At 39.3% G+C, this 10,960-nt stretch overlaps 1 pseudogene; it reads right to left on the bottom strand.

The window, feature by feature from the left end:
- Positions 1–9,002: 9,002 nt before the first annotated feature.
- LOC140531598 (nucleophosmin pseudogene) lies at positions 9,003–9,755 on the bottom strand (annotated as a pseudogene).
- Positions 9,756–10,960: the final 1,205 nt, after the last annotated feature.

Raw genomic sequence — 10,960 nt, 5'->3', positions numbered from 1 at the left:
GCAACAACAATGGCCCTTACTAAAAATTTGATAACCTCATCCCGAGGCGGCTCATAATGTCCCTGCCCCAGATGTTAAAACTAAGTCCTGGAATCACCAACGGCCATACGGTCCCTTGGCGATCCTCTGCCTCCCACTTTACTGGGTGCATTGTCTCTAAGCTATTTTGGCACCCTCCTATTCCCCACACTGGTCTTTGGCTTTCTTTGAGCTTCCAGTGCCGGGGTACTGAGCGACCGCTAAGGCAGGTCCTATCCGCTCCAGTATGGAGCGTGCTATAAGGAGGCGCAGAGGGAAGACACGGTACATTCTCCCCTGCCTCGCCTTTCCCATCCACTAGATGGAGCTCCGAACCTATTTTTTCTTTATGCTCCTTAACTTTCTGCTCGCCTTTCTGCTTGCCTGGGTCCTCCCCTCCCCTCTCTCTGCTTCCACTCTTATTCCAATCCCGCCCTGGCCTCTCCGGCCCTTCCTTACAAAATTCTCGGAGGTCGTTTAACTCTATTGTGACCCCCGCCTCCCTGCCTTCCCTGTGAAGTGTCTCAGCCCAGACCTCCTGTTCCTCTGGCTTTATTACTGGCAATTGATTCCTCATCCCTGCCCTTTTCCCAGGGGTTTGGGAAGCTTCTCTCCACTTTCTCTCCTTCCGAATCTAGGATTCGGGACTCGCTTCTTTCACAGCCCCTTCCGGGTGTACCCCAAAAGCACCCAGGATTATCTGTGCTCCCAATCCCTGTTGGGGCGCCAACTGCCAGGCCTAGAGGCCTGTATTAGGCTACCAGAGTCTTTCCTACCTCACCTCCGAGGTCTTCGGTTGGCCATGTCGGATGCACGTATGAGAGAAAGGACGTTCCAGAGTCGAACAGGGGTTGAGCTTTATTTCAGGGAATCGGTTACAAGTGCAGGGGGATCTTCCTTAGGAGGAAGAGGGGGAGATTTCCTAAGGAGGCTAAGCTTAAGGGATTGGAAGTAGAAGTACAAGTGGGGAGAGAGGGGGAGGGGAGAGAGGAAAGAAAAGAAGCAGAGCCCTACTATCCTCTTTGGCTCCACACGTGCTAAGAGAGCTTTTAGGCTTCCTCAATCCTACTTAATCTTCAGCCACACAGTTTGCATCTCAATACCGTGCTGTTAGGTAACTAGGTGTGCTCCAATCCGGGACGACCTCGAGGGCAGGGAGACTCCACCCATCACGTATCTCCCGGGGAGAGGCGGAAATACTCGAGCTAGCTGAGCTAGCTCAGTCTGACCTTCTTGAACCCCCGCTGTTCATGGAGGGCCTCGTAAGACTCTAAGATTTAGAAGTCCCACTTTTACCTGCCCGAGACCATCCACATGGAATTGAGCTTCCAATCCCAACAGAATTCTATGAAACATTTAAAGAACAGTTAATTCCAATACTATGTAGACTATTTTTGAAAATGGGGGAAGAAAGAGTGCTCCCAAATTCTTTCTATGATACAAATACGGTTTTGGTACCTAAACCAGGAAGAGAGAAAACAGAGAAAGAAAATTATAGACCAATTTCTCTAATGAATATAGATGTAAAAATTTTAAATAAGATTTTAACAAAACGAATTCAGCACCTTATCACGAGAATAATACATTGTGATCAGGTAGGATTCATACCAGGAATGCAGGGCTGGTTCAATATTTAAAAAAAAACTATTAGCATTACCGATCATATCAACAACAAAACTAACAAAAACCACATGATTATCTCAATACATGCAGAAAAAGCTTTTGACAAAATACAACACCCATTCCTATTAAAAACCTTGGAGAACATAAGAACAAAGGGAACTCTCCATAAAATAATAAGCAGTATCTACCTAAAACCTTCAGCAAGCATTATATGCAATGAGGATAAGCTAGAAGCATTTCCAGTAAGATCAGGGGTGAAATAAGGATTTCCATTATCACCACTATTATCCAATATGATACTAGAAATGTTAGCTGTAGCAATTAGACAAGACAAAGAAACTGAAGGAATAAGAATAGGCAAATAAGAAACGAAGGTATCACTCCATGCAGATGATACGATGATATACTCAGGGAATTTCAGAGATTCAAGTAAAAAAGTAGTTGAAATAATAAACAATTTTGGCAAAGTTTCAGGTTACAAAATAAACCCACAAAAGTCTTCTGCATTCCTATATATTAGCAGCAAAGTCCAGAAGCAAGAGATAGAAAGAGCAATCCCATTTAAAGGTAGGGTAAATACTAAAAAATATTTGGGAGTTTACCTGAAAAATAAACCCAGGGACTATATGAACACTATTACAAAACACTTTTGGCACAAATAAAGTCATATTTAAGTGGAAAAACATCACTTACTCATAGGTAGGACGAGCTAATATAATAAAAATGACAATTCTACTAAATTAATTTACTTATTTAGTGTCATACCAATTAAACTGTCATGATTATTTTCTAGAGCTGGATAAAATAATATCAAAATTAATCTGCAAGAACAAAAGGTTCAGAATATCAAAGGGACTAATGAAAAGAAATGCTAGGGAAGGTGGCCTAGTGCTACCAGATCTCAAATTGTACTATAAAGCAGCAAGTATCAAAACCAGTTGGTAGTGGATAAAAAACAGAAGCGTAGACAAGTGGAATAGGTTTGACACTCAAGACACAGTGGGCAAGGAATATAACAACCTCCTGTTTGATAAACCCAAGGACCTCAGCTTCTGGAATAAGAACTCACTGTTCGACAAAAATTGCTGGGAAAACTGGATAACAGTTTGGCGGAAACTAGGCATAGACCTATGCCTGACACTGTACAGAAGAATAAAGTCCCACTAGGTACACGATCTAGGTGTAAAGATTGATACTGTGGACAAACTGAAGGAGCAAGGAGTAGTGTATTTATCAGAGTTATGGAGAGGGGAAGAATTTTTTACTGAAGAAGAGATGGAAAGCATTATAAAATGTAACATGAAGAACTTTGATTACAGTAATTTGAAAAGTTTTTGCACAACCAAACCCAATGCAACCAAAATTGAGAGGGATGTAGTAAATTGGGAAAGAATTTTTACACCTAAGCTCGGGGATAAAGGCCTCATTTTCTGAATATATAGAGAACTCAGCCAAATGTACAACAATACAAGTCATTCCCCAATTGATAAATGGTCAAAGGATATGAATAGGCAATTTTCAGAGGAAAAAATTAAAGATATCTATAATCATTTAAAAAAGCTCTAAATCACTTTTGTTTAGAGAGATGCAAATCAAAACACCTCTGAGGTACCATATCACACCTGTCAGACTGGCAAACGTGACAGAACAGGAAAATGATAAATGTTGGAGAGGATATGGGAGAGTTGGAACACTAATCCATTGTTGGTGGAGCTATGACCTCATCCAACCATTCTCGAGAGAGGTTTGGAAGTATGTCCAAAGGGCTACAAAAATGTGTATACCCTTTGACCCAGCAATATTGCTACTAGGACTGTATCCCCAAGAGATCATAAAAATGGGAAAGGGTCCCACATGTACAAAATTATTTATAGCAGCACTCTTTGTAATGACCAAAATCTGAAAATCAAGAGGATGCCCATCAATTGTGGAATGACTAAATACGCTGTGGTATATGAATGTAATGGAGTACTATTGCGCCATAAGAAATGAACAAGAAGATGTCAGAGAGGCCTGGAATTGCTTATATGATCTGATGCTGAGTGAAAGGAGCAGAACCAGGAGAACTTTATGCACAGCAATGACCACAATGTGCGAGAGTTTTTTTTTTTTTTTATGGTAGCCCTGGAACTTCGTTAATAACGCAAGAATTTAAAAAAAAACAAAACAAAACATTCCCAATAGTTTTCTAAGGCAAAATGCCTTCCACACTCAGAGAGAGAACTATGGAATTCATTTTCACAATGTAGCAAATTATGTTTGTATATGTGTGTGTGTGTGTATTATGTTTTGATTTGTTATATGATTTCTTCCATTTATTTTAATTTGTCTACATAGCATGACTATAGTGAAAATGTATTCAATGGGAAAGTATATGTAGATCCTATATAGAACTGTATGGTGTCTTGGGGAGGGATGGGGGTGGTGGGGGGGTGGGAGATGTAAAAATCTAAGTTTTTTAGTAGTGATTGTAGGACATTAAGAAAAATAAATAAATTTAAAAAAATCTTATTTCACTTTCCAAAAAAAAAAAAAAAATCAAAACTCCAAACAAACCAGAACAGAGCTCTAACTATGTCAGGAATGACCTAAACACAAACTCAGAAGAAGAAGAAAACATCAAAATGTCTACATGCCAAACCTCAAAGTTGAATATGAGTTATCCAAAAAACCTTCTCAGAAGATCTCAAAACTGATTTTTAAAAAAACAAATAAGAGACATAGAAGGAAAAAAATGAACATTATACAAGAGAAAGTCAACAGCTTGGACCTTAAGAAAATAATTTCTCTAAAAGTAGAAATGGACGAAATGGAAAAGTGGGTACAAAAGCAAACTGAAGAAAATAATTCCTTAAAAATTAAAATTAAGAAAGTGGAAAGTAATTACTCTATGGTGCATCAACTTTTAATCAGGCATAATCAAAAGAAAAAAGTAGAATGAAATATAATATACCTCACTGGAAAAACAACTGACCAGGAAAATCGATCCATTAGAAATAATTTGAGAATTACTGGATGACCTGAACACCATGATCAAAAAAGAAAGAGTCTGGAGAAGATTTTTCAAGAAACTATCAAGAAAAACTACCCTGACATCCTAGAACCAAAGGGTAAAAACAAAGAGAAAGAACTCACCAATCACCTCCTGAAAGAGATCCTAAAATGAAAACTCTAAGGAATATTGCTATCCAAATTCCAAAATTATCAGGTCAACAACAACAACAAAAAAAAAATGATGCAAGCAGCCAGAAAGAAACCATTCAAATTTCGAGGAGTCACAGTCAAGATTACACAGAAATGATCAGCTTCTACATTCAAGGATTGGAAGACTTTGAATATGATATTCCAGAAAGCAAAGCAACTTGGATTATAACCAAGAATCGACTACCTAGATAAATGGAGCATGATCTTCTAGGGGAAAAGATGGACATTCAAAGAAATAGGGGAATCTTAAACATTCCTGAAGCAAGACTAGAGCTGAGCAGAAAAATTCAATCTTCAAATACAAGACAGAAGAGAAAAGCTAAACATGAAAGAAAAATAACATATTATTCAATAAGGTTAAACTGGCCTACTCAGGAAGATGACACGTCATCCTTTTTTTCCCCTGCTTGCCTTTTTATGCCTCTCTTGAGACTTGTGTTTGAAGATCGAATTTTCTATTGACCTTTTCATCAAGAAGGTCTGGAAATCCCTTATTACATTGAATATCCATCTCCTTGCCTGAAATAATATGCTCAACTTTGCTGGGTAATTGATCCTCGGTTGTAGTCCCAGATCCTTTGCCTTATAGAATATCATATTCCAATTCCTTCAATCTTTTATTGCAGAAGCTGCAAGGTCCTGTGTTATCCTGACCATAGCAACTAAAAAAGCAAAAAAAAAAAACCAAATTAACAATTCCCAATTAAATTCCAAATTGGAAATTCTGAAAACAAAGGAGAAATCAATAAAATCGAACTACTAAACAATTGGGAAACTAATTTACTCCCGTTTTTGTGAAATATTTCAACCATTCTGTCCGAACAATTTGGTATTTTGCCCAAAGGGCTAGAAAACTGTGCATACCCTTTGACCTAACCATATTAAAACCACTCTGGATCCCAAAGAGTTCAAAGAAAACAGAAAATTAGTAATTTGTTTTTTTTAAAGAAAAAATATTACTTTATTAAAATACTGAATTTATTTCACATGTATACTTTTGTCTCCCCATCATTTCCATTTGTCTGACCACCGCTACTACTATGCCCTAACATAACATTCCATGCATACTTAAATGAAGCAAAGGGTGGAGTTCCATCTTTGAAAACTAAACAGGCATTTTGGACAACGCATTCTTGGGAAAGTAATATGGATGACATTTATCAGACACGGTAGGGAAAGTTCTCACTCTGCATTATAAAAAGGAGAGCCAGATATCAACTGTTACAGAAAATAAGATGGAAAATTTTAACAAACTGTTCAAACTCAATTTTTTTAAAAAAAATATTTATTTATTTAACTTTTAACATTCATTTTCACAGAATTTTTGGGCTCCAAATTTTCTCCCCCCTTGTCCCCTCCCCCCACCCCAAAACACCGAGCATTCCAAATGCCCCCATCATCACTACGCTCTCTCCTCCATCATTCCTCTCTGCCCTTGTCTCCATCCTCTCCTCTGTCCTGTTGGGCCAAATAACTTTCTATACCCCTTTATCTGTATTTCCTATTTCCTAGTAGCAAGAACAGTACTCGACAGTTGTTCCTAAAACTTTGAGTTTCAACTTCTTTTCCTCCCTCCCTCCCCACCTCCTCCCTTTGGAAGGCAAGCAACTCAATACAGGCCAAATCTGTGTAGTTTTGCTAATGACTTCCATAACAGTCGTGTTGTATAAGACTAACTATATTTCCCTCCATCCTACCCTACCTCCAATTACTTCTATTCTCTCTTTTGATCCTGTCCCTCCCCGTGAGTGTCGACCTCAAGTTGCACCTTCCTCCCCATGCCCTCCCTTCCATCGTCCCCCTCACCCTATTTATCCCCTTATCCTACACTTTCCTGTGCTGTAGGATAGGTTTTCATACCAAAATGAGTGTGTATTTTATTCCTTCCTTTAGTGGAATGTGATGAGGGTAAACTTCATGTTTTTCTCTCACCTCCCCTCTTTATCCCTCCACTAATAAGTCTTTTGCTTGCCTCTTTTATGAGAGATAATTTGCCCCATTCCATTTCTCCCTTTCTCCTCCCATATATTTCTCTCTCACTGCTTGATTTCATTTTTTTTTAAGATATGATCCCATCCTATTCAATTCACTCTACGCACTCTGTCTCTATGTGTGTGTGCGTGTGCATGTGTGTGTGTGTAATCCCACCCAGCACCCAGATATTGAATAGTTTCAAGAGTTACTAATATTGTCTTTCCATGTAGGGATGTAAACAGTTCAACTTTTATAAGTCCCTTATGACTTCTCTTTGCTGTTTACCTTTTCATGCTTTTCTTCATTCTTGTGTTCGAAAGTCAAATTTTCTTTTTAGCTCTGGTCTTTTCATCAAGAATGCTTGAAAGTCCTCTATTTCCATGAAAGACCAATTTTTCCCCTGAGGAATTATACTCAGTTTTGCTGGGTAGATGATTCTTGGTTTTAGTCCTAGTTCCTTTGACTTCTGGAATATCCTATTCCATGCCCATCGATCCCTTAATGTAGAAGCTGCTAGATCTTATGTTATCCTGATTGTATTTCCACAATACTTGAATTGTTTCTTTCTAGCTGCTTGCAATATTTTCTCCTTGACCTGGGAACTCTGGAATTTGGCCACAATATTCCTAGGAGTTTCTCTTTTTGGATCTTTTTCAGGTGGTGATAGGTGGATTCTTTCAATATTTATTTTGCCCTCTAGTTCTAGAATATCAGGTCAGTTTTCCTTGATAATTTCATGAAAGATGATGTCTAGGCTCTTTTTTTGATCATGGCTTTCAGGTAGTCCCATAATTTTTAAATTGTCTCTCCTGGATCTGTTTTCCAGGTCAGTTGTTTTTCCTATGAGATATTTCACATTGTCTTCCATTTTTTCATTCTTTTGGTTTTGTTTTGTGATTTCTTGGTTTCTCATAAAGTCATTAGCCTCCATCTGTTCCATTCTAATTTTGAAAGATCTATTTTCTTTAGTGAGCTTTTGAATCTCCTTTTCCATTTGGCTAATTCTGCTTTTGAAGCATTCTTCTCCTCCTTGGCTTCTTGAACTTCCTTTGCCAATTGAGTTAGGCTATTTTTCAGGGTGTTGTTTTCTTCAGCATTTGTTTGGGTCTCCTTTAGCAGGGTGCTGATCTGATGTTCATACTTTGCTTGCATGTCTTTCACTGCTCTTTTTTTCCTCCACTTCTCTAACATAATTTTCAAAATTTTCTGAGTTCTTTTTGAGCTTTTCCATGGTCTGATCCCATTGATTGGGCTGGGATACAGAAGTCCTGACTTCCGTGTCTTTCCCTGATGGTGAGCACCGCTCTTCCTTATCAGAAAGGAGGGGAGGAGATACCTGCTCACCAAGAAAGTAACCCTCTATAGTCTTGTTTTTTTTTCCCTTTTCTGGGCATTTTCCCAGCCAGTGACTTGACCTCTGAATACTCTCCTCACACCCACCTTGCTTCTGGATCCTCCCAGCCAGCGCTTGGGGTCTGAGACTCAAATGCTGCTTCCCAGCCTCAGGACTTTGGGCGGGGGCAGGGCTGCTATTCAGTGTGAGATCAAGTTCAGTTGCTCAGGTAGGGGCAGGGCTGCCTCACGGGCTCAGTTCCCTCAGGGGGTTTATGCAAAGACCTTCAACAATGGATCTGGGCTCCTGCCTGCTTGGGGAGCCCTGGTCTGCTCCCACCTCCGCTGGGGCCTGAGTCATAGGGGCTCCCCACTCCCCTCTCGACCCACCAAAGAGATCCTCTCACCAACCCTTGTCACCTGTCAGTGGAGGGACCCGCGCGGCTGCTGGAGATTCTGTCCCTGAAGCCTGCTGGGATCTACTCTGCACTCGAATCTGCTCCTCTCGGCACTGAGGGGCCGTGGCAGGGCTGTGCTCGGCTCCCAGTCCAGGGCGCAAAGAACCTTTTGTGAGAGGTTTTCAGGCTCTCTGGAACAAAAATCTTGTCCGCTCTGCTGTTATGTGGCTTCTCCTGCTCACGAATTTATTGGCAGCTCTTTTCTACAGATATTTCATGGGCTGTGGGTTCGGAGCTAGCGTATTTGTGACCAAACTTATTTTCTTAAAGAGATTTCCTCCACAGCCAGAGATCTTGAATAGCCTCCTGATCAGACATCTGGAAGCAATTCTTTACATAGCTGAGGAATTTGTCTTCCACTTTTGGGAGGGAACCACCCTTTTGAATGCTTGCCTACATTTTTGCTTTAACATCCTCTAGAGAAGTAGGTCCTTTGGGAGTGTTAGGAGTCTTGTCCTGCTTTTTGAAGGATTCTTTGCCTTTTGATTTTGGTGTGGATGGCTTTGAATCTTTTCCATTCTGGTTTGATTTTTGTGCATTTTTTGCTGCAGCATCACGAACAGATTTCTTCACTGGAGGGATCTTTTCTTCACTTTCCTCATCTTCAAAGTCATCATCATCATCATCTTCATCATCATCATCTTTTTCATCATCTTTTTCATCTTCTTCAGACAGTTTTACTTTTTTCTGTGGAACCTTGCTACCAACTCCAGGAGCAGATCGTTTGCCAGACATATTTAGGAGTTTCATATCATTTTCCTCTTCATCATCTGATTCTGCATCTTCCTCCAGGGCTACTAGGTGCTGGCCACTCACATGTACAGGTCCCGAAACACATTTCAACTGCAAAACTACTGGTGGTGTAATCTCAAAGCCACCTAGAGAAACTGTAGGCTGCACAGACATTTTCAAAGATGGCAGTGTTACTTTAATTGGATTGCCTTCATAGTTCAGTGCCTCTGCTTCAACAATATGCAATTCATCGTTTGCACCAGCCCCTAAACTCACAGTCCTCAAGGACAACTGGTGCTCATTTTCATCATTATCTACCGTAAAATGATAATCTTTGTCAGCCTTTAGTTCACAACCGAAAAGGAAATTCGGGGGTCGGAAGGGGCTCATATCCATTTCCATTGAGTCCTCCATTGGTGTGGTGATACTGAGGAGAGAAGGGCAGTGTTGAAAGGAGAGCAATGAGGCAGGTGAAGAATGGCTCTGGCTCCCGAGGGGCTCCAATCAGGACATAATCACACCAAGGAAAATTAATTATTTGAACAAAAATATTTATTCCAGTCCTTTTTGTGGTGACAAAGAATAGGAAATTGAAACAATGCCCATCAATTTTTGACCCAAAAATTTACCATTGTGCTATAAGAAATGATGACCCAGGTAATGCCAGAAGAACCTGGGAAAACTTAGAAAAAACTTTTGTCAAGTGAAGTGAGCAAAATCAAGACAATATTGTTACAGAAACAGTAATATTATAGGATGGTCAATTATGAAAAACTTCACTACTTTGGCTAAGACTATGATCCACGACAATTTCAAAGGACCCATATTCAAAGAAAAATGATAAGCTCTAAATTCAGAATCAAGCATTATATTTAATTTATGTATTATAATTGTAATTTTTGTGTTTTCTATTGCAACATTCATAATACTCAAGATTCATAAAAATCTTTTACACCACTGCACTTGTGTAATCTATATCAAATTGGTTGCCTTCTCAAGGAATGATGATGGGCTAGAGAAAGGGATAGATATTAGAACTCAGTCTTTTTTAATTGACCATGTTTTACATATAATTGAGAAATATTCAATAAAATAAAATTCTTTTGGAGAAAGAATGATAGAAATTTTACATTTAAAATAGTTCACTTTGACTCCAGCTTAGTTTTTCAGAATTATTGCTTGTTACTCCCTTTCACGTGTTTTATATTAACTGAACTGACAAATTTGCTAATTTCTGAACTTTCCACTGCTTCCATGCCTCTGAGAATGTCTAGCCCATAACATCCATTTATCAAATTTATCTTCTTAAAGAGAAAATCTGATCCCCCTAATAAATAAACTCCGAGTGGCTCTCTATTACCTCCAAGATCAACTATAAAGTCTTGGCTTTCAAGCCTTTGGTAATTTGGTCACTTCCCATCTCTAGTCTTTCTATATATTATGTCTATCTACCTATTCTACAGTCTTGTAACACTAACTTCTTTGGCATTCTTCTCTCTCCACATATCAGATATCAACTTGAGTTACATTTATTGGAGTTCTTTTTTCCTCATCTGTACATTGTGTCTTCCCTTGTTTCTTTCCCATTAAAATTTCACTTTCCTCAAGAAGTCTTTAAC

Source organism: Notamacropus eugenii, chromosome 3 (genome assembly GCF_028372415.1).
Source record: "Notamacropus eugenii isolate mMacEug1 chromosome 3, mMacEug1.pri_v2, whole genome shotgun sequence".
NCBI classification, from domain to species: domain Eukaryota; kingdom Metazoa; phylum Chordata; class Mammalia; order Diprotodontia; family Macropodidae; genus Notamacropus; species Notamacropus eugenii.
Note: the sequence above shows the minus strand (reverse complement) of the source record. Positions and strands in the feature narration are given on the sequence as shown.